This window comes from Macrobrachium nipponense, chromosome 25, assembly GCF_015104395.2.
Source record: "Macrobrachium nipponense isolate FS-2020 chromosome 25, ASM1510439v2, whole genome shotgun sequence".
In the NCBI taxonomy this organism is placed as follows: domain Eukaryota; kingdom Metazoa; phylum Arthropoda; class Malacostraca; order Decapoda; family Palaemonidae; genus Macrobrachium; species Macrobrachium nipponense.
Genome location: NC_087214.1, coordinates 1,342,068 through 1,366,891, shown reverse-complemented (window position 1 = coordinate 1,366,891; position 24,824 = coordinate 1,342,068).

The following is a 24,824-nucleotide window of genomic DNA, read 5'->3' as shown; positions in this document are numbered from 1 at the left end:
CGTGATTCAGAACAGGGTCTTTCAATTCAAGGCCCTGTGCTTCGGCCTTTGCACAGCCCCCCAAGTGTTCACGAGGATGATGTCCAATGTACCAAGATGGTTGCACTTAAGAGGGATCAGAGTGTCGTTTTACTTGGACGACTGGTTGATAAGATCCCAATCGAGAAGTCAATGTCTGGAGGACCTGAAACAAACGTTGGATTTAGCAAAAGAACTAGGTCTTGTGGTAAACCTAGGAAAGTCTCAGCTGAATCCCAAGCAACAGATAGTTTATTTGGGGATTCAGATATCGTCAGCGACTTTTTGGGTTTTTCCGTCCCCCGAAAGGCAAGCCCTAAGCATTCGGAGGGCGCAGGACTTTCTAGAGAAAGACCAATGCTCAGCAAGAGAGTGGATGAGTCTACTGGGCACACTCTCTTCGCTAGAGAGGTTCATTTCTCTAGAAAGACTGCACATGAGACCTCTACAGTTTTTCCTGAAAGAAACATGGCGACATTAGGCCCTCAAGAGGTGTCGGGTCTTTGGAACGAGGAAGAAGCAAGTTGGCACATAAACAGGAAGGAACTGATGGCGATTTTCTTGGCCTTGAAGTACTTCAGCGAGTTGGTACGCGACAAGACAGTGCAGATCAACTCGAACAACACCACGGCTCTGGCATACATCCGCAAACAAGGAGGGACTCATTCTTTTCCCCTCTACATGCTGGCAAAGGAAGTTCTACTTTGGGCGGAAGAGGAAAACGTTGTTCTGCTCACCAGGTTCATCCAGGGGGAGAAGAATGTCAGAGCGGACCTGTTGAGCAGAAGGGGACAACTTCTTCCGACAGAGTGGACGTTGCACCTGGAGGTATGTCAGAGCCTGTGGAAATTGTGGGGCCGTCCGGTAGTAGATCTTTTTGCGACAGCCAAAACAAAAAGACTACCAACCTATTGCTCTCCGGTTCCAGATCAGGAAGCAGTGGCGGTGGACGCCTTCCTGATGGATTGGACAAACCTAGACGTATACGCTTTTCCTCCATTCAAAGTACTGGGGAAAGTTATGAAGAAATTCAAGGAGAGCCAAGGAACGAGGATGACCTTAAGGGGGCCGGCCGGCTAATGCCATTTTTTAAGGGCAGGACTTTGATATTCATACCACTTAATAACGTGACTTGGGACATCTCCAAACCGCATATGATTTTTGCCTCTGACCTTCGGTTCTGTGACGCCAGGGCGATTTATCCCGAAAATAACCATTTTTCAAATTCTATCTCCTCCCTTGATATTTAAAATGAAGACCTGGGATTACTACCATATATAGACCTGATGTAGACCTCCAATCGAATGGAGAGTTTTTTTTCTAAAAGTCATTTTTTTGCTAGATATGAATTTTTCATTATGGTAAAAAAATAAACCCTATAAATCAAGAGAAAAAAAATTTATAAAAAAAATACGGAACAAAAATTGGAAAAAAGGGCTCTATTTGATTGTTCTATAATGTCTTTCTGAGTTATATACCAAATTCCAATGTTATAGCTTTAAAACTAAGTGAGAAGATAGATTTTGAAGGTCAATAAGTATAGTTTTGAGATATGGCCGTTCAAAGTTTTCCTTTGTATTTCTATAAAGACAATGTTAACCCTTAAACGCCGACTGGACGTATTTTACGTCGACATTTTTTGTCTCTCGGGTGCCGACTGGACGTATTTTACGTCGATATACAAAAGTTTTTTAAAAATTCGCAGAAAAATACTTTTAGGCCTACCAGCCAAAAAACTCTTGAATCACGCGCCTTGGGGGATGCTGGGAGTTCACGGATCAAGGTGCTGTTTTGTTTACAATCGTTACGTAGGCGCGCAAGCACGAATTTCTTTCTTGCCGCACTAAAAAGTATCTGTGACACATCTCGGAAATTATTTCGTCACTTTGACATAATTTTGTACCATTTTAAATTAGCCGTTACATGGAGTATTATATATGAAAATGTGCGCATTTTTATGAAGAATACAACAAAAAAATACTCATGATTGTAGCTTTTACCAGTTTTGAGATATTTTTATATAAATAACGATAAGTGCCAAAATTTCAACCTTCGGTCAACTTTGACTCTACCGAAATGGTCGAAAAACGCAATTATAAGCTAAAACTCTAATATTTTAGTGATATTCAATCATTTAACTTAATTTTGCAACTAATTGGAAGTCTCTAGCACAATATTTCGATTTATGGTGAATTTATGAAAAAACTTTTTCCTTACGTCCGCGCGGTAACTCTTCCGAAAAAATCATACATGCGATTGTGGTAATGTTTGCACCATTTTAAATTAGTCGTTACATAAAGTTTTATATATGAAAATGTGCGCAATTTCATGCACAATACAACTAAAAACAACCCATGGTTGTAGCTTTTATCAATTTTGAAATATTTTCATATTAAAAATGATAAGTGACAAATTTTCAACCTTCGGTCAACTTTGACTCTACCGAAATGGTCAAAAAACGCAATTGTAAGCTAAACCGCTTATATTCTAGAAATATTCAAGCATTTACCTTCAGTTTGCAACAAATTGGAAGTCTCTAGCATAATATTTCGATTTATGGTGAATTTATGAAAAAAATAACATTTTCTTTACGTCCGCGCGGTAACTCTTCCGAAAAAATCATACGTGCGATTGTGGTAATGTTTGCACATTTTCTAAATTAGCCGTTACATAAAGTTTTTATATATGAAAATGTGCGCAATTTTATGTAGAATACAACAATAATAATTGAAGGTTGTAGCTTTTCTCATTTTTGAAATATTTGCATATAAATCACGATACATAGAAAAAAAACCACGTTCGGTCAACTTTGACTCTACTGAAATGGTCGAAAAACGCAATTGTAAGCTAAAACTCTTACAGTCTAGTAATATTCAGTCATTTATCTTCATCTTGAAACAAATTCGAAGTCTCTAGCACAATATGTTATTGTTATGATACAATAAAGTTTGTTCATACTTACCTGGCAGATATATATATAGCTGTATTCTCTCCGACGTCCGACAGAATTTCAAAACTCCCGGCACACGCAGTGGGCGGCCAGGTGGTTATACCCATTCCCGCCGCTGGGAGGCGGGACGGTATCAGGAATCATTCCCATTTTCTATTCAGATTTTCATACCACTGTCCCTGAGGGGAGGTGGGTGGGTACTTTAATTATATATATCTGCCAGGTAAGTATGAACAAACTTTATTGATCATAACAATAACATTTTGTTCATGAAACTTACCTGTCAGATATATATATAGCTGAATCCCACATTGGAGGTGGGAAGGGACAGAATAGAAGGATTTAGGAAACACCTCAAGTGCAGATGATTGACATCTTGATTCCTTACCTGTTAGCATAGCTGACTTCTTGATTACTGTCACCGAAGTCTGCTTTTGCTTTACTAGAGTTACCAACAAGGTAGTGACCTGTGTAGTTGGTGCGCTCTAGATGATCTGTCAACGGGGGCGGGGGCGTGACCACAATGTGACTAGACATATTGACCATACTGTGAGGGCAACGAAGCTAAAACCACCACCTGACCTAACCTATCGAAGTTAGTCCCATAACTTCTAGGCTAACGAAAGGGAAAGCGCCTCAAGCGACCAACCCTTCAAAGTTAAAAAGCACACCTATCCCTTTTCTATAGGATAGGATTCGTGCTGCTTCCTGCCTCCAATAATATTTCTACGGATATGTATGGGTCCTAGCGACTCGCAGATCTCATATGTCGTCTTCACATCCCGTCGGGATGTGAAGCGAACACAGAGTTGCTTCGCTCAAAACGTGGCACTCAGGATATTACTGAGTGTCATGCTCTGTTGAAATGCTTCCGAGGCCGCGCCCTCACCTCGTGAGCATTTACTTTAAAAGGTTTCAAATCTTTGTTCAAACATGACGAATGAGCCTCTTAGAAAGACTTCCTTAAAAATAACGCCAGGGCGTTCTTCGACATGGGCAAGTCTGGTCTTTTTACGGAACACCGCAGATTGTCCGAATGACCTTGACTTTCTTTAGTTTTATCAAGATAAAACTTGAGAGCCCCGACAGGGCACAGGACTCTCTGTGGCTCTTGCCCAATAATTTGTGCCATCCCCTTGATCTCCAGGCCTCTGGGCCAAGGGTTAGACGGGTTTTCGTTCTTAGCAAGAACGGAAGGCTTAGAGGACACCGAATTATGTCCTCTAAAGCCAAAATCCTCTGATGATGGCTAAAACCTCACTAACCCTCAATGCCGTAGCTAGAGTGGTTAGAAAATTAGCCTTTCTGGTCACGTGTTAATTAAGTTTACAGAAAGGAGAGGTTCGAAATGCTTTGACATCAAGAACTTCAGACTACGTCTAAGCTCCATCAAGATTTCCGCAGACCTCAAAGATCGTGAAGGGCTTTGTTGTTTGACAGATCCGAATCTCTGAGCCTAGAGGCCGTCAACAACATATTTCCGTATTCTACAATCGTTGGGACTGTTATCTTATCCCATAATTCAGACGGAAAGGGAAGACGGTAAAGTAATTCACAGAGGTGGAGGTGTAGGAGCAGTCATTCTTTCCTGCACTATCTCCAGAATCGGCCCACCCCTCCGATTGGTACACTGCAAAATATGCAGCACGTGATGCTTTGCTTTGGCAATGAGACTTGTAATTAATCTTGAAGATCCTCTCGCTTCTCGACAGTCTGAACGCATCCAGACTCAGAGCGGAGAGGTTTTAGGTACCTCTCGAAGTGAGGCTGTTAGAGTAGACCGATTCTCTCGGGTGAAGGGTCCTTGGAAAATGCCCTCTGAAGGACGTGACCTCTGTGAATCCAGCCTCTCGAAGGCCAACATGGGGCGATCAGCGTCTTCTCGCTCCCTCTGACGCCAGCGATTATCTTATCAGCTTTCCTAAGCTTTTGAATAGGGGAAAAGAGACTAACCAACTATCCCCATTCCATACTATATGATTGCGTCTATTGCTACCGCTCTCGGATCGAGAATAAGGGAGCAACTAGTAGGAAGCTTCTTCGTCTTCAATATTGCGAAGAAATCTACGAAAGGACGTCTCCAACGTCTCCACAACTCTCGACATACTTCTAAGCGAGGATTACTCAGACGTCAGTAGTTGCTGCCGACCGATCGAGAAGATCCGCACGGACGTGCAATAGTGTAACGAACCTCTTGAGGATCGTTACGTTTTCCGTTGCCTATGTCGATAAACCATCTCTCTCTTCTTGGGATATGAGAGAGCTGCGAAATTATCTGAGATGATTTGGACCAATCGACCAAAAACTCACTCTTCGAGGAACTGGAGAGCCAACCAAATTGCTTCAATTCTCTTAGATTATGTGCCAGGACCTCTGTACCTCTGTCCGGATGCCTGGCACCCTCTCGGTATCACCTGAGGTGATCGTCAACCCATTGAGTGATATGTTTAGAATTATTTCTAGATCTTTGATGTTATTTCAGTCCTCTGCAGGAAAAAAACTGTAGAGTCTGAATTGCAGTCTATTCAGGGAAACAAGCTTCTCCAGCGAGGAAAATGGTCCCAGCAGACTCATCCATTCCCTCACTAAGCATGCTTCCTTCCCTAATAAGGCTGCGCTTTGCATAAGCAGGAGAGCATTATTATAGTGCTATGCCGCGGTAAACTCGTACAGAATTCTGTTACAGTGCGGTAAAGCAGCGCTGAACAGGTCTAAGAGATATCTCTGTTGAAAATTTCTTAGCAATAGGAAGTCGTGTTTATCATGATTACTAGAAATCCCCTCAACCCGAGGCGAAAGTCATGATTGTAGGGTAGAGATATGGTTCGTCAATCAATCCCGCGGGAGATAGAGACGTAACCGACAGAGCTTAACAGCGAGCTACCTGATACTGAGTTTGGTGACACTGTGACAGTCACAGGCAGCAGGCAGCAGCTTATGTTCACCTTCTCGCAGTCTTATGCCGAGTTGCCAGCTATTCTATTCATCTAAGGAATAGATTTTACATTATTTGAACAGAAACTCTCAAGTTGGCATATTTAATTAAGCGACAAAATTCGCTAAATACAGAAGCTGATTTTGTGTTGTCGTAACATTACGCTTAATTAACCAAATGTTAAACGGAAACTCCTGGAAAGTTGCCTGGAGTACCGATTAAATATACTGCGTCATCCACAATGACAGCAAACCTCTCGTCTCGCACTATTCTGCCTGAGTTACCAGCTACTCTCTTCTACGAAGGAATAGGTTTGTTTACTATTATCGATAAGGAAATTCTCAAGCAGGCATATTTAGCGAAACATAATTCGCTAGATGCCGACGCTGAGTTAGTGTTGTTGTAACAATACCTTTAGCGTTGTCCTTACAGCGGAAACTCCTGGAAGTTTGCAGGAAGACGCATTAAATACATTTACAATAACCGTCTTTTCGGTTGCCATCTGTGAGGTAGTTAAACCATGAATATTGCGTATATGACTTGAACCCTACATTAGTAATATGACGCAAAGATAAAATACGTAAGTATTGTAGTCACTTGAACATAAATTCTCTCTAATGAATGAGAGCTCTCTCGAATTTTGTTAATGAGAGCTTATCCGCTTAAGCGATAAAATGTTTATGAAGATCTTTGTCAATGAGAACTAACCCATTTACATGACAGAAAGTAATCCAGAATTCGAGCATATAGTTTTCCCGATTCCCGCGAGAAATCGAGGAAGGGGCCAAGATTCCTAATCAGAGACTGGGCTTACGACAGGAAGGACCTTAATGTTCCCCTTCGGCAGCGCAATCCCGAAAGCAGACGAGGCGTTTTATGACACCGAAATCTGCTTACAGTTTTCCTGGAATTCATCAAGTGATGGATTCTATTGAACGCTCCATTGAACGCTCCTTCGTAGAAAGCGAAGTAGACATCTTGACGAGACCAAACTCCTTCCTCTACTTCGACGACGCCCTCTTGAAGAGCGTTCTTGCAGGAATCCTGCCGAACGTCTTGATGCGTAGGACGCCTATCGTTCTGAAGAACGTCCTGGCCAGTGCTCTACCGAGCGTCATGACGTGTAGGATGCCGAGCGTCCTTCAAAAGCGTCCTCGCTAGCGTCCTGGCGAGCGTCCTCGCTAGCGTCCTGCGCGCGTCCTCGCTAGCGTCCACTGGCGAGCGTCCTCGCTAGCGTCCTGGCGAGCGTCCTCGCTAGCGTCCTGGCGAGCGTCCTCGCTAGCGTCCTGGCGAGCGTCCAGATGTGTAAGACATCGAGCGTCTTCCAAAAAGCTTATCAATGTTTATGACGTCGAGCGTCTTCCAGAGCGTCCTGATGAGGCGTCTCTTCGTGTAGGACGTCGAGCATCGGCAAAAGCTTCCTCACGTCTCAATGCGTAGGACGTTGAGCATCTTCAAGAGACGTCCTCTGCGAGAGTCTTACCGAGCGCATTGGTGCCTAGAACACCAAGGGCATCTCAGAGAGGATCTTGTCGAGCGCCCTGATGCATGAAAGGCCATAAGACTTGACCATACCGTAGACTTAAAAGTGAATTCTCTACTACATTCATCTTCTCACTAAGCATGTACTCTAATAAGCCATGCTTTCGTAAGCATGAGAACATTATAATATATAGTGTTCTGCTGCGTTAGATTCCTTTAATAATGTTACCTACGGTAATCAGCATTGAAAGGCTGGAATATCTTTCTTATTGAACGTATCTTAGCAAAAAAGGCAGACAATATTTTATTTATGTTTGCTTAACTATCCCTCAATCCGAGGCGCTAAGACCGCGATTGTAGGGGAGAGATACGGTTAGTCATTCCATCCCGCAGGACCGACCTTCTCATGACTGAGCAATAGATGGTTACGCGCGTTGGTCTAAGCGATAGCAGGCCCCCTCCGTTAGCTGTCTGGCCTTACTCTTCCAGAGTTGCCAGCTACTCCATTCAATAAAGGAATCTTATAAAATTATTATCGAACTTCAGGAAGTTCTTATTAATGTATATTTAAGCGAAACAAGACTTCGATAAATCTAGAAGCTAATTAGGTATTGTCATAACAATCCCTTTAAGCGTAGTCCTTCCTAGGAAAGTCCTGTAAGGATACTGGTAATAGAGTCGCACAGCAAAGAAGTAACTACGGTAATGTGCTTATGATTTGACCGTATCGTATTATCATACAGCAGATACTCTACTACCTTCTTTCCCTGCCGAGGCAGATAGAGAAGGAAAAACTTTTACTATCTTCGTTCTTTTCGTTAATAGAACGAGAAAGAGAATATATTTCCTTAAGTAAGGAAGTTAATCCAGGAACTCTTTAAATCTTCGTAATTTCCTCATAAATCGCGGAAGAGACAGAATTCCTGTTCATCTCTAGGGTTTACGGAAGGAAGTAGATATTTCCTATCCGCCATCATACCCAAACGTCGATAAGATTCTTATTAAGAAACCAAGGTTTCTCCCGTACGTCTTGGTAAAAAACTTCGACATGACTGTTGCTTATCAAATACGGAGGCGTCCGAAAAGCGTCCTCAAAAGCGTCCTGCCTTCAAGGGGAGCGCCGCTCATGAAGCGTGCTAGTCATAAAGCCGATGTACGGTGATCGTCGTCCGACGAGTATTATGGACGTTCGCAACTCCTGACAAAGACGGCGGCCGCTTGTGCGACATCTTGCGTCTCTGTCACGCTCATCGACACTTCCAGAAACGCACTCAAAAGGACGCCTTAGGGTACGCCTTCTTCCTTTTCACAGTAAGTGAGATAAGGCGATCTGGGCGCTTAACAGCGTTCTTCCTATTTCCTTCTTCTTTCTCCCCTGTGTTGGAAAGTCGTCAAATTGTTAAGGCGGCGATTACAATCGCACGACAATAGAGAGAGGACGTGAAGCGTCCTCCTCAATAAGCTTCTATTTAAAGGGCGCGAGTCCTTCCGAGAGCTCCAAACCCCTGTACGGGGAGGACGCCTCAGAGGACGAGAAGCAATCCTTCAGGATTCGTGCACGTGCACGATCTTTGGCAGCCTGAGAAGCGTCTTCAGGTCTTGCCGAAGGGACGCCAGATCGGTGGGGGTTCCTCGTAACCCTCCTTCGGCTTTCGACATGCCCTCTCCCTGTGTTCTGGGAGTCCGACAGAGGTCTAGACCTAGAGGCATTATAAGGCCGATCTGACGCCCCCTCCACAACACTAGGGGCAAAATCAACATCACTACACTCACAACACTGATTGGAGAGCGAGCAACTTTTTCAAGCTTACTTGATGTAATCCACCATAATAGAAAGGGCATTACGTCTCACAGAACTTCCTCTAGGCCCGTAAGCCATACCACAGGGTTAGGCAAAATAAAGTCTACTGGAGGTTAGTAGGTTCATTATCCTAACTTCTGTTACTGTGGAGGAAGACCTCCTGATTCTATCACGCTCTAATTTGCGTACATACGAATCATACGTCTCTTTCGGAATTCATTCAACATTACACTAATTACATTGATCTTTCAACAAGAAAACATGTAAACATCATGTATACTAAGCGAGTGTCTACCGAAGGTTTCGGTAGCCTCCCCTTACCCGTTGCAGACAACAAAGTCTGAAACTAGGCTAACTAGATTCAGACATCATATGCAATGAAAAAATTTTAATTAATTTATGATCGTATGCCTAGCCACAAATCAAGTCCAAGTCAATCACAAAAAAAAAAATAAGTAGGATACTTAAGCGGCTAATGAAGTTTCAAAATCCTAGGCGGAGGTAGTGGAAACAGGTGTTTTTCACTACGCGACAGAGAAAAATCTGAATAGAAAAATGGGAATGATCCTGATATCCGCCTCCCAGCGGCGGGAATGGGTACTAACCACCTGGCCGCCCACTGCTGTGCCGGGAGTTTTGAAATTCTGTCGGACGTCGGAGAATACAGCTATATATATATCTGACAGGTAAGTTTCATGAACAAAATTTAGATTTATGGTGAATTTTAAAAAAAATCTTTCTTTCCCTCCGCGCGCGGATTCTCCGCCACAAATCTCCGAAATGCGTACGTTCCATTCTCGGAATATTTGCTCCGTTTCATATTAGGCATTTCATAGAGTTTTATATATGAAAATGTGCGCAATTTCATGTAGAATAAAACGAAAAATATTTGAAGGTTATAGCTTTTCTTATTTCTGAAATATTTGCATATAAAAAAATATATATATAAAAAATTCGACATTCGGTCAAATTTACCTAGTCAGATATGGTCGAAAACTGCATTTGTAAGCTAATATTCTTACAGTATAGTAATATTCAATCATTTGTCTTCATTTTGAAAGAAATTGGAATTCTCTAGGACAATATTTAGATTTATGGTGAATTTTTGAAAATAATATTTGTTTACGTCTGTGCGTTACGAATTCATGCATTATTTTGTGATAATATTTTCTCTGTGTTGCTTTTATTGTTTTACGATGTGTTATATACCAAAATGATTGCAATTTAGTGTACATTACAACGAAAAAAGAAGTAACTCGTTACCTTTAACCGTTTTGCGCTCAGCACGATTTGAATATAATTATATATGAAATTTCATTTTTGCGCTATCATATATCGCATTATTTATATATGATAATGATAATTTTTATCATTTCTGATGGTTGCATACTAAACTTCAGCCAATGACAAAAAAAGGAGCCAAAAATAAACTCTTAATCTTGAAAACTAAGCGTGCTGTGATTTTTTGAAAAAAATATTTTTTCCGCTTCTGTGCTCACTCTGAAACACCTCCGGCACACGGGAGACATTTTTTTTTTACCGCTTCGGCATTTAAGGGTTAATAAATAATGATTATTATGAATGTATATTTCTTTTTTGTGTATTAATAAACCAAAACTATTTTATTTATCATAATTTAATCATAAATGATGATCCCTTTGCTCATATATCGCAGCCTGGGGCACTGCTTGATTCAAGATGGGGCACTCCTTCCTACGCAATTCTCTCTCTCCCCTTCACTAACTCGGCTTATTACAGCAAATTTTCTTCTTCTGTATGTTAGCGAGATGTTTTCCTTGTATTTTCCTCTTTGGCATGAAGAAATTCTTGCCCGAAACAAAGATAAACAAAAGTAAATGCAAGAAAATGTTAGAGGTGAAACTCGAAGGTGTACTCTTTTTTTACAAAGACAATTTAATAAATCATGATTATTATGAATTTCATATTCCATTTTGGGTATTAAAAAACCAAAAACTTTGTTATTTATCATAAATGAAGATCTCTTTGCTCAAAGATCGTAGCCTTGGGGACAGTGTGACGTGTACTGTCAGGCAAGAAGGGGGCGTTACTAAGCAACCCTTACTACGCAACCCTACCCTCTCTCTTCACTAACTACGAGTATATTATGATATTCTGTAATAATACTAGAGCGATTTTTCTTCATCTGTATGTTAGTGAGATGTTTTCCTTGTCTTTTCCTCATTGGCATGATGAAATTCTTGCCGAAACATACATAAACATACGTAAAGGCAAGCGAATTTCAAGAGGTGAAATGGAACGTGTAAACTACTTGATGTCTGTGATCGCACTAATTCATGACTGAACTGGACTTGGTAGCTGAGCCTGAAGTCTCCTTCTCGTCTCGGGGAATATCTACAGATGCCATTTCTCCCAATTTCTTTGACAATAATTATAAAAATTTACGATAATAGAAGAAATATTGCATTTTCTTGTACGGATCAGTGTTTTAGGCTTATTGAGTTATGTTAACTAATTTCCCTGTAACTACGAAAGTAAGAGGAATTTTGACAAAATGACAATTTGTCGAAAATTGCATTTTTCCTAACTATACAAACCTGAGGTCCTTTAACAATAGGAAGTAGCTAGCGGCAGCTGGAACGTCGTAAGCTTCGAACAAGGGGAGAACGGTCGTTAACAATGCTTGTCCGATCGTCTGGGAGGTAAACAAATCACTTTTGCTTTTGGCCCATGCAAAATAAGCAGAGTGAGGGGTGGCATGAGAGGGACTATATGAAAGGACCTCAGGTTTGTATAGTTAGGAAAAATGCAATTTTCGACAAATTGTCATTTGTTCCGATACGTAATACAAACCATCGTCCTTTAACAATAGGAAGACTCACTTCTTGGTGGGAGGAATCTGAGTCTTTTGATGAACAGACTGGTGTTCGTCCATCCCTGGAATGCCTCCCTGGTCGTAAGAGCGAGGGAGGGATCCAAGCCTCTGTCCGATTGATCGGGGTGTGCACCGCAGGATCAATGGTCAGACCTCTGGGCCGAGTACTAAGAGAGAGGCAAGCGTATCTCTTCGTACCAGCATTGTAAGAACTTTTTCCTGTACATAAGCAAATATAAAGTAATGGGTTTTGTCTCATGTAGGCATCCACTTTCTCCCCTTGTTGGAGAAGTGGTGGATATACACTCCTATCTCTAGTTAAAGAGATAGGATGGAGCTCGGTTGAATAGCTTACCTGCATCTGACTCCCTTCCAGCGTGTAACGACCGTATCCCTCTGCCCACAGGTAGAGGTAGAGAAAGATGGTGAAGAGAAGCCAGTCACTCTCTCATTCGCACATTCATTCTCCCAGTCATACCAGGAATCGATGCTGTTCTGCCTGCTCGGGGGGTGCTGGGTAAGCTTACACAACGTGTTGAGCAGCCACCACAGGTCCCAAGGAAAAAGTATCCAAGGACTTGTGGGCAATATCCCGAAGGTAGAAGGACGTGAAGGTGGTCTGGTTGGCCCAGACACCTGCCTTCAGGACCTGCGCCACGGAGAAGTTCTTACGGAACGCTAAGGAGGGTCCAATACCTCTGACTTCGTGGGCTCTCGGTCGGAGCGTACGGATGTCGTCGCTACCATCAGCCTCGTACGCTCTCCTGATCACCTCACGCAGCCAGAAAGAAAGCGTGTTCTTGGAAACTTCTTTCTTGGTAACCCCAGTGCTAACGAAGAGGCGTCGACACTCAGGCCTGAGGTGTCGAGTTCTCTTCAGATAGCGCCGTAGCGCCCTCACAGGACAAAGCAGCATCTCATCCGCATCGTTATCGGTGAAGTCCGAGGGAGGGGAGGGTCGTGAAAGACTCGAACCTGTCGTCAGGGATCGACGGATTCTGAGTCTTGGCTACGAAGTTCGGGACGAAATCGAGCGTCACAGATCCCCAGCCTCTGGTGTGTTTAACATCATAAGACGAGACCATGTATGTTCCCCTACTCTCTTCGCCGATGCCAGGGCCAGCAAGAAGAGGGTCTTGAGGGTCAGATCCCTGTCGAGTTCTCTTCAGATAGCGCCGTAGCGCCCTCACAGGACAAAGCAGCATCTCATCCGCATCGTTATCGGTGAAGTCCAGAAGGGAGGGGATCGTGAAAGACTCGAACCTGTCGTCAGGGATCGACGGATTCTGAGTCTTGGCTACGAAGTTCGGGACGAAATCGAGCGTCACAGATCCCCAGCCTCTGGTGTGTTTAACATCATAAGAAAGACCATGTAGTTCCCCTACTCTCTTCGCCGATGCCAGGGCCAGCAAGAAGAGGGTCTTGAGGGTCAGATCCCTGTCTGACGACTCTCGGAGTGGCTCGAAGGGTCTTCAAGTCAAACTCCTAAGGACGAGAGTCACATCCCACGCAGGGGGCCTGAGTTCCCTTCCCCTGGGTGGGCAAGACCTTTCGAAGCTCCTCATTAGCAAGGAGATCTCGAACGAATTCGAGATGTCCAGTCCCCTCAGTTTTAGGACGAGAGCCAGGCGGCTCTATATCCTTTAACTGTGGGTACTGAGAGGAGCTTCTCTCGGCGAAGAAACACGAGGAAATCCGCTACCTGCTGAAGAGTGGCTCTGAGAGGAGACAGACCCTGTCTACGACACCAACCACAGAAGACGGCCCCACTTCCCCTGGTACACAGCTGCAGAGGACTGTCGGACGTGTCCAGCCATCTCTGTTGCTGCGCTACGAGAAAAGAAAAGCCTCTCGTTCGCAAGAGATGGTGGATAACAGCCAGCCGTGAAGTTGAAGGGACTGGACTGCTTGGTGGTACCGTTCTACGTGTGGCTGGGCTAGAAGTTTGTGCCAACTGGGTAGCTCTCTCGGTGCGTCCGCAAGAAGAGCCAGCAGGTCCGGATACCAAACGGCTTGAGGCCGTTTGGGAGCCACCAGGATCATTCTGAGATTGGGAGTAACCAGCGCTCGACTGATCACTTTCCGAATCAGACAGAAGGGAGGAAAGGCGTAGGCGAAGAGGTTTGTCCCAGGGGTGTTGGAGAGCGTCCTCTGCAGCTGCCATGGGTCCGGCACGGCTGAAAAGAAAACCTGAAGTTTTCTGTTGTGCCGGGTGGCGAACAGGTCTACGACCGGTCGCTCCCACAGGTTGAAGAGCCTTTCCGCCACGTCTTGGTGTAGAGACCATTCGGTCCCTATCACCTGATCCCGACGGCTGAGCTTGTCCGCTACTACATTCCTCTTGCCTGGAATGTAGCATGCTGACAGCTCTATCGAGTGAGCCATGGCCCACTCGTGCACCTGCACCGTCAACTGATGGAGCGGAAGAGACACTAGCCCCCCCTGCTTGTTGACATATGCCACTACTGTGGTGTTGTCGCACATCAACACCACTGAGTGTCCCACCAAGCGGTCCTGAAACTCTCGGAGAGCGTTGAACGCCGCCTTGAGTTCCAGGACATTGATGTGAAGGTGCTTTTCGTGATGGTCCCACACACCTGCAGTCAGCAACTCCTCCAGGTGTGCGCCCCATCCCTCGGTTGATGCGTCTGAGAACAGAAGCATCTCCGGGGGGGGAGTGCGTATGGGCACTCCTCTTAAGAGGTTCTTGTCGTCGAGCCACCAGGCTAGGTCCTGCCTCACCTTGTCCGTGAGAGCCACGGGAAAGTAAGGAGGATCCTTGGCCTGAGACCAACTCTCCCTTAGCCTCCACTGGAGAGACCGCAGGTGAAGACGCCCGTGAGGGACTAACTTCTCGAGTGACGACAGATGGCCGATCACGACTTGCCATTGCTGTGCTGCCTGTTCCTGCCGAGACAGGAACCGGCCGGCTGCCTCCCTGAATTTGCTGATACGCAAGTCTGCGGGAAAGACCTGCCCTGCTACCGTGTCTATCAGCATACCCAGGTACTTCATCTTCTGCTTGGGTTCGAGATCGGAATTCTCGTAGTTTATCACGATCCCCAGATCGCGACAAAACTTGAGGAGTCGATCTCTGTCCTGTAGCAACTGCGAGCGGGAGCTCGCCAGAAACTAGCCAATCGTCGAGATACCTCAGAAGACGTATCCCGTGCGAATGGGCCCAAGCTGACACCAGATGAACACTCGCGTGAACACACCTGGGGTTTGCGGTTGAGGAGACCGAAACAAAGTGCCCCTGAATTGGTACACCGTCCCGTCGAAGATGAAGCGGAGGTACTTTCTGGAGGACTGATGGATGGGTATTTGAAAATACGCGTCCTTCAAGTCCACCCTGAAAGCATGAAATCGTTCCCCCTGATCGAGTCGAGCACCGAGCGTGCCTACTCCATCGTGAACCGCGTCGTTGCGAACGAAGCCGGTTCAGGGGTGAGAGAGGTCTATCACCGGACGCCAGCCCCCCTCCCCGATGCCTTCTCCACTAGGAAGAGGCGGCTGTAAAAGCCCGGTGACTGGTCCTCCACCCGATTGCTACAGCTCGTTCGCCAGCATGGTCTTGATCTCCTGTCGTAAGAGCGTTGTCCTTTGCTGATCCCCGGACATAGGTCTGTAGATGGGGACCGGTTTGGAGATGAGGGGGGGGTCCGAGACTCGAAGGGTAGTAGATATCCCTCCCGAAGGACGTCTACTATCCAGTTCTCGGCGCCGTAGCGCTGCCAAGTCGCCCAATGGCTCGCCAGGCACCCCCCCCACTTCCGGCAGCAGGTGAGGGGGACGCCGTCCCCTAGCGTTTCCCTCCTCGTTTCGACTTCTTCCCACCACCCCTCTCGGGAAAGGAGGGTTTGGGAGAGGGAGGGCTGATTACGGCCTCCCTCTAGCGAAGTCGAAACAGCAGGAGTCTTCACACGGGGCTTGGACGGGTTGCAACCGTCTTTCGCCGCCGTGGAAGCGCTAGCCAAGCTCTTTGGCTTGGCCGCAGTCGCTCGAGATTGCCCAGTAACCTTCGAGGACTGCCTGGTGAACTCAGCGGTCACTGTCATCAGTGCGCCGCCTTTCCACCGCAGCGTCCACCATCTCTCCGGGAAAGAGAGCTGGGGAACTCCTAATGTCCATTGCGAAGCCCGAGTGCCGCCCTCACGCCCAGGCCCCCTTGGTCACTCGGGTAAGGACTGCGTCCCTACGTCGAAGAACCAAGTTGGCCCACAGGTTTAGCAGTCTGATGGGCGAGGTAAGAGATCGCTCTTCCTCCAGACTGGCACAGTCTCCTGAAAGAAGCGTCGTCTTCGAGAGCAGAACTCCCAGAGCCGGCCGCTACTTTGGATATTGTGAGGGACCACAAATCCAACCAAGAGACTGCCTGGAACGCTGCCATAGCGGTAGATTCCAGGGCAAGTGCCTCCTGCTGCGAGAACCAGAGGTTCTCCAACAGGAGCTGCTGCAGGGACACACCTGGAGTCAGCCTCGCTAACTCCGGGTTAACCTGTTTAGGCAGTATCGGGTCTTCCGAAGGCACGTAGAATCGCCTCTGACGCTGTAGAGGGGAGGAAGCAGCTTAGAAGACCGTCCGGATTTCAGCGAATCCTCCCGTCCTGAGACGAGATTCTCAACTTGATCCAGGACTGAGTCTGCAAGCTCTGATCGCGGTAACCCCACCATCATTTTGGGTTCCCTCTTGGGACCCCAAAATGATTCGAGCCGGGACGTGGGCTCTGCCGGTGGTAGCGGCGATCCTTCCGCAAGGTCATTATGCTGACGAATCAGCTTAATGACCTCTGCAAAGTTCCTCTGTATCTCGGGAGTTACTGCGTCTTGTGGAGTAGGACCGTCCAGTCCCTCCAGCAAGAACAGGTCCCGCGATACTCCTCCTTCAGAGGAGGAACAGCGGCAGACCCCTGACGGTCGCCTCCAACTACTTGCGGCGTATGTTCTGGTCGGTCCTAAAAACCGTGCCTGAGCCATACGGCGTCATAGCGGGGTCACGAGCGGCGCACCTCTCGTGATCACTCCTCGGTACCTCGCTCCTCCCGGTATAGCCCGAGGAGGTTGAAGGTACGGGAGAGGCAGACCTGACGCTCCCCCCTCGCTCGCTGGCAGGACCAGCGTGCGTGGAGGGCTGCTGCTGATCGTCAACCGCGGTGGCGATCGAGCAGCAGGCCTAGCCTTGCCGCTCGCCTGGGCGAGAGGCTCGGCTGAGAACGTCGAGACTGATCTCTAGCGTCAGGCAAAGCTGTTGCTGGTCACCGTCTCCGCCCGGCGGTCCCTATAAGGGAGCGCGGTCAGGTGACCTACTAGGCTCTCTGTCGCGGCGAGACCGGCCAGCGTCCTCTCGGTGCGTCGAGCCGCTGGTACCAGCCGTGGCTGGTACCGACGGCCGCGGGGACCCCTTCCTCGCCTCAACCCGTGGCTGGTCAGCGACCGTCACGTCAACCCGAGCAGCCAGTTGATCGCTGCGAGAGCGTCCACTGGCCTGGCGAGAGTCGTGCACGACTCTCGCCAGTCTTCTGCTCCGCGCCGCTGTCTTGACGGCGAGCGAGCTCGGACGTCAAGACTTTAGCTGGACGGTCTCCCGTGGAAGAGCGTCCACTCGGTACTTCTCGCGAACGAGAAGCGGCCGAGACGGAACCTGGTTTAGTGGCAGAACCGCTAACACCAGGTGAGGACGTACCAGCCGAGGCTGGTACACCTCTGGTCCCCGTCGTCTTCTTCTTTGCAGAGGAAGAGACGGGCCCCGTTCCCGAAGGAACAGGAGGACCAGCAGAAGAGCTCCCCGACTCGCCTGAGCGAGCCGGGCCCTTAGAAGATCCCGAAGGAGTCTTCTTAGGGGGGGAGGAGGCAGCCTTCTTCTTCTTCGGCTGTTTAGCCTTAGAAGTCGAAGGGGAAGAGGAGGCAGCAGACGACGAAGACGACGACGACACCTTCCTCTCTTCCTTCTTCTTCTTCTTCGCCAGGCTCCGCAGGACAGACGTCAGGTCTTCCATCCAGGAGGGAGCCGGGGCAGTTGCCGAAGCAACAGGGCCCGACTGCACCTGTCCGGAAAGACCTGAGACTGTGACAGCCCACCACCAACAAAGGCAAGGAACAACAGGAACAGGTCCAGGAACAGCAGGAACAGCAGGAACAGCATGCACATTATCTGAAAGGGAAGGAGCAGCAGGGACAGCAACAGGTACGGCAGGCACGGCAGGTACCGCAGGAGAGCCAGGCGTCCTGTCGGCAGCTACCGTCATTCTCGGCACTGGCAGCAGGTCCAGGGGGGTACTCTTGGGGCAGCGGAAGTCCGGGGTCGGCAACACAAAGAACCCAGGTGGCGGTGGCACCGTCCTCTTTGGTACGGCAGTAATCGGTTTGTGTATTGCAGCCGTGGGTGTCCACCGTCATTACATGTGGTGTATACACCAAAGTGCGGTGGCATATCATATGCTGGTGTAGATATTGTGGTAGTGGTAGTGGTTACCGTACCATGAGTGAAACCCACTGCCGACCCCGCCAACCGCTGAATCAACCCCTGTATACTAGGCACTCCCTGCAGTCCCAGCGACTCCCACACCTGTCCCAGGTCGTCCTTCGCTGATGGCACACCTGCGGAAGCAACAGTCGGGTTAGTCAGAGGGGTTTCCTCGCGCCTGGGGGGGAGGGGAAGAACCCCACCCAGAGCGGACGGAAGACCCCGAATACAACTGGACGTCCGGGTAGCGGGCGCCCTCCTCCACACTCGACGGATTGAGAGAGGAGAAGGACTCCGCTACCGCGCAGGGGAAGGCGCGAAACGTGGGGGCTGGCCGAGGGGCAGGAAAGAAGACGAAGTGTCCGTTACCAAAGGAGTCACTGGACTTTCCGATGACTTCTTTGGCGGCCTAAGTCTCTTCCTGCCTTCGTACAGCACCCACTGCGCCTCGGACCAATTCATACATGTTACACATGGCTCGGTGCGGGAGCATTCTCGCCCCCGACACCGAGTACAAACCTCGTGTGGATCCACATCCACAAATGATCTGATCCGCCGCATTTACGCCCCCCTCCAGCCCGGGGACACACTCTACGGGCGACTGGGGGGCGCGGCGAAATCTCCATTTCTTGATCACTCATTATTAATATGAAAAAAGAAATGTAAATGTACTTACAAGCATACACTCTCAAACACACTAGGAAAAAGAGGGCTGATACTCAAAGCAAACGACAAAGCGGGCAGAGCGATGACGAGCACGTCCTATCCTCACACGGCCGAAAGCAAAAGTGATTTGTTTACCTCCCAGCCGCGCGACGATCGGACAAGCAGTTAACTACCGTTCTCCCCTTGTTCGAAGCTTACGACCGTTCCAGCTGCCGCTAGCTACTTCCTATTGTTAAAGGACCGATGGTTTGTATTACGTATCGGAACAAATATTTTGTATACGTACTCTCAATTGCCATATGAAGCTCCATGAATTTTTTCATGACTTTGCATTTTTCGCCCTATACCACCGTATAAAAGGGTTCCGGCCGGCCCCCTTAATAGCTCCGTTTTGGCCAGCCCAAAGTTGGTTCACAGAGGTACTGGAATGGACAGTAGATACACCAAGAACTCTTCCTCTAAGAGTAGATTTACTCAGACAACCCCACTTCGACAGATTTCACAAGAATACCCTCGCTCTGGGTCTGACTGCGTTCAGACTATCGAAAGTCTTGTCAGAGCGAGGGGATATTCTAGAGAGGTGGCCAGTGCAGTGGCTAGAGCCAGAAGAACCTCCACAATCGCAGTATATCAGTCGAAGTGGGAGAATTTCCGGAAGTGGTGTAAGAAGAGGATAGTGTCTTCATCCAGTACCTCTGTGACCCAAATCGCAGACTTCCTCCTATACTTGAGAAAGGATTTAGGATTGTCAGTGTCTACAATCAAAGGTTATAAAAGTATGTTGACCTCAGTGTTTAGACACAGAGATGTGGATATCTCTAATAATTTTTGGACCTTAGAGATCTGATTAGATTCGTTTGGTACCAAGAAACACAGCCCCAATGCAGGCCACCTGCTTGGAATCTCGATGTTGTCTTGAGGCATCTAACCTCCTAGTAAATTTCCGAGGCCCTTTAGAGAAAGCCTCTCTGAGAGATGTATCTAAGAAAGCTATCTTTTTAGTCGCCTTGGCAACGGCTAAGAGAGCTAGTGAGCTTCAGGCCATATCGAAGAAAGTGGGATGGAGACATGGTAACGCAGTGTGTTCATTCCAGGAAGGTTTATTGGCCAAGAATGAGAACCCTGCTAATCCTTGGCCAAGATCCTTTGATGTCTTGGGTCTTTCTGATTTAGTGGGACATGAGCAAGAAAGAGTTCTCTGCCCAGTGAGAGCATTACGTTTTTATATTGAGAGAACAAGAGAGATCAGAGGGAATTCTGATGCTCTTTGGTGTTCAGTCAAAGACCCCAGTAGACCCATGACAAAGAACGCTCTAGCTTTCTTTATGAGAGAGTTGATTAGAGAAGCTCACATGTTGTGTCAAGAACAGAGCTTTGGTATTTTGAAAGTGAAGGCTCATGAAGTCAGGGCAGTTGCGACTTCATTGGCTTTTAAAAAGAATTTAGCCCTCAAAGAGATTATTGAATCTACATTTTGGAGAACTAATTCAATATTTGCGTCGCATTATCTTAGGGATATTCAGATAACCTTTGATAATTGTCAGACGCTAGGTCCATACGTGTCCTCTGGTACAGTATTGGGCAAAGGAGTTACCACCCCATAACCTTCTTTTAAGCTAAGTAATTTTATCAGGTGATGGTGTTTGTGTTTGTTGGTCGTCTGAGAAAAGTGTTGTTTACTTTTATCAGTCTGGTTTGTATTATCTTGGTGTGGTGTGTGTGTAGTTCAGGTAAATGATCTATTACTAGCTTAAATGCCGTGGCATAAGAGGGCTGTAGGGTTCTGTCAACACATTGGTCACGCCCAGTTGTCAGTTCCAGTCTTAGCTTCTTCAACATACAGGACACTTCCTTGTTGAGAGCTCCTAAGGTTTAAGCAGGCTTAGAGGCAGGACCTATGAAGTCAGCTACCTTAGCAGGTAAGGAACCTAGAGTAAATTGATAATTTTAATTATTTATACTCTAATAATGTTGCTGTCTTTGACCCACCTCCAAATGTGTCAATCAGCTATATATATACCTGCCAGGTAAGTGTCATACATTAAAATGAAGTTTTTATGTTAAACAAAGTTTAATGTATACTTACCTGGCAGGTATATATAATTTAATGCCCACCCTCCTCCCCTCAGGAGACAGGGTTCAGAGAAAATCTGGCCCAAGTGGGAACGGTTCCTGGCGCTAACGCCACGGTAACGGGGTGGTGGTTGCCTGAACTACTAATAGGTTACTAGCGTTTGCCGCGAGATTTGAAAATTTCTGCCAGGTGGAACAGAGAATATAGCTATATATATACCTGCCAGGTAAGTATACATTAAACTTTGTTTTAACATAAAAACTTCATGTTTTCTGTTGTGCCGGGTGGCAAACAGATCCACGACTGGTCGCCCCCACAGGTTGAAGAGCCTTTCCGCCACATCTGGGTGTAGAGACCACTCGGTTCCTATCACCTGATCCCGACGGCTGAGCTTGTCTGCTACTACATTCCTCTTGCCTGGAATGTAGCATGCTGACAGCTCTATTGAGTGAGCCGTGGCCCACTCGTGCACCTGCACGGTCAACTGGTGTAGCGGGAGAGACACTAGGCCCCCCTGCTTGTTGACGTATGCCACTACTGTGGTGTTGTCGCACATCAACACCACCGAGTGTCCCACCAAGCGGTCCTGGAATTCTTGGAGAGCGTAGAACGCTGCCTTGAGTTCCAGGACATTGATGTGAAGGTGCTTTTCGTGATGGTCCCACACACCTGCAGCCAGCAACTCCTCCAGGTGTGCGCCCCATCCCTCGGTTGATGCGTCTGAGAACAGCAACATCTCGAGGGGGGGGGGGGGGGGGGGGGGGGGGGGGGGAGTGCAGATGGGCACTCCTCTTAAGAGGTTCCTGTCGTCGAGCCACCAGGCTAGGTCCTGCCTCACCTTCTCCGTGAGAGCCACGGGGAAGTAAGGTGGATCCTTTGCCTGAGACCAACTCTCCCTTAGCCTCCACTGGAGAGACCGCAGGTGAAGACGCCCATGAGGGACTAACTTCTCGAGTGACGACAGGTGGCCGATCACGACTTGCCATTGCTGAGCTGCCTGTTCCTGCCGAGACAGGAACCGGCCGGCTGCCTCCCTGAATTTGCTGATCCGCAAGTCTGCAGGAAAGACTTGCCCTGCTACCGTGTCGATCAGCATACCCAGGTACTTCATCTTCTGCTTGGGTTCGAGATCGGACTTCTCGTAGTTTATCACAATCCCCAGATCGCGACAAAATTTGAGGAGTCGATCTCTGTCCTGCAGCAACTGCGAGCGGGAGCTCGCCAGGACCAGCCAATCGTCAAGATACCTCAGAAGACGTATCCCGTGCGAATGGGCCCAAGCAGACACCAGAGTGAACACTCGCGAGAACACCTGTGGGGCGGTTGACAGACCGAAGCAAAGTGCCCTGAATTGGTATACCGTCCTGTCGAAGATGAAGCGGAGGTACTTTCTGGAGGACTGATCTCCGGGTTGGAGATGAGGGGTGGCCGAGATTCGAAGGGTAGTAGATATCCCTCCCGAAGGACGTCTACTATCCAGGTCTTGGCGCCGTAGCACTGCCAAGTTGCCCAATGGCTCGCCAGGCACCCCCCCACTTCCGGCAGCAGGTGAGGGGGAACGCCGTCCCTAGCGTTTCCCACCTCGCTTTGACTTTTTCCCCCCACCTTCTCGGGGAAAGGTCTGGGAGGAGGGCTGGTTTCGGCCTCCCTTAGCAGAATTTGAAGCAACAGGAGTCTTCACACGGGGCTTAGACGGGGCAACTGTCTTAGCAGCCGAGGAAGCGCTAGCTAAACTCTTAGGCTTAGCCGCAGTAGCTCGAGATTGCCCAGAAACCTTCGAGACTGCCTGGTGAACCAGGCGGTCACTGTCATCAGTGCGCTGCCTCTCCACCGCAGCGTCCACCATCTCTCCAGGAAAGAGAGAGGAGGAACTCCTAATAGGTCCGTTGCGAAGACCGAGTGCCGCCTCACGCCCAGCCCCCTTGGTCACTTGGGTAAGGACTGCGTCCCTACGACGAAGATCCAAGTTGGCCCACAGGTTAGCAGTCTGATGGGCGAGGTAAGAGATGGCTCTACCTCCAGACCGGCACAGTCTCCTGAACGTCGGGTTGTCTTCGAGAGCAGAACTCCCGGAGCCAGCCGCGACTTTGGATACTGTGAGGGACCACAGATCCAACCAAGAGACTGCCTAGAATGCTGCCATGGCGGTAGATTCCAGGGCGAGTGCCTCCTGCTGCGAGAACCAGAGGTTCTCCGACAGGAGCTGCTGCAGGGACACACCTGGAGTCAGCCTAGCTAACTCCGGGTTAACTTGTTTAGGCGGTATCGGGTCTTCCGATGGCACGTAAAATCGCCTCTGACGCTGTAGAGGAGGTGGAAGTAGCTTGGAAGACCGACCGGACTTCAGCGAGTCCTCTCGCCCTGAGACGAGATTCTCCACTTGGTCCAGGACCGAGTCAGCAGTCTCTGATCGCGGCAGACCCACCGTCATCTTGGGTTCCCTCTTCGGGCCCCAAAATGACTCGAGCCGGGACGTGGGCTCAGAAGGTGGTAGCGCCGATCCTTCCCCAAGGTCGTTGTGCTGACGAATCAGCGCAATGACCTCAGCAAAGTTCCTCTGAATCTCGGGAGTAACCGCGTCTTGAGGAGTAGGACCGTCCAGTCCCTCCAACAAGAACAGATCCCGAGATGCTCCTCCTTCAGAAGGAGGAACAGCGACAGACCCCTCACGGTCGCCTCCAGCTACTTGCGCGTACGTCCTGGCGGGTCCTAAAACCGTGCCTGGTGCGTACGGCGTCGCAGCGGGATCGCGAGAGGCGCACCCCTCACGATCACTCCTGGATACCTCGCTCTTCCCGGCGTATCCCGAGGAAGTTGAAGGTACCGGAGAGGCTGATCTGACGCTCCCTCCTCGCTCGCTGGCAGGACCAGCGTGCTTGGAGGGCTGCGGCTGATCACCAACCCGCGGTGGTGATCGAGCTGCAGGCCTGGCCGTGCCGCTCACCTGAGGCGAGTGGCTTGACTGAGAACGTCGACCCCGATCCCGAGCGTCAGACAAGTTGCTGCTTGTCGCCCTATCCGCCCGGTCCCGATGGGAGCGGCCGGTTTCCAAGGGCCGGACCCCTGGCCGGAAGCTCGCTGTCGCGGTGAGACCGGTGAGCGTCCTCGCGGCGCGTCGAACCGCTGGTACCGACGGCCGGGGGGACCTCTTCCTAGCCTCAACCCGTGGCCAGTCGGAGACCGTCACGTCAGCCCGAGCTGCTGGCTGGTCGCTGCAAGAGCGTCCGCTGGCCTGGCGAGAGTCGTCTGCACGACTCTCGCCAGTCTTCTGCTCCGTGCCTCGGTCTTGACGGCGAGCGAACTCGGACGTCGAGACTTTGGCTGCACGATTTCCCGCAGGAGACCAGGAGAGACAGGCCCTGTTCCCGAAGGAACAGGAGGACCAGCAGAAGAGCCCCCCGAATCGCCGGAGCGAGACGGGTTCTTAGAAGGTCCCGAAGGAGCCTTCTTAGGGGGGGAGGAGGCAACGTTCTTCTTCTTCGGCTTGGCAGCCTTGGAAGTCGAAGGGGAAGAGGAGGCAGCAGACGACGAAGACGACGACGACACCTTCCTCTTCTTCCTCTTCTTCGTCAGGCTTCGCA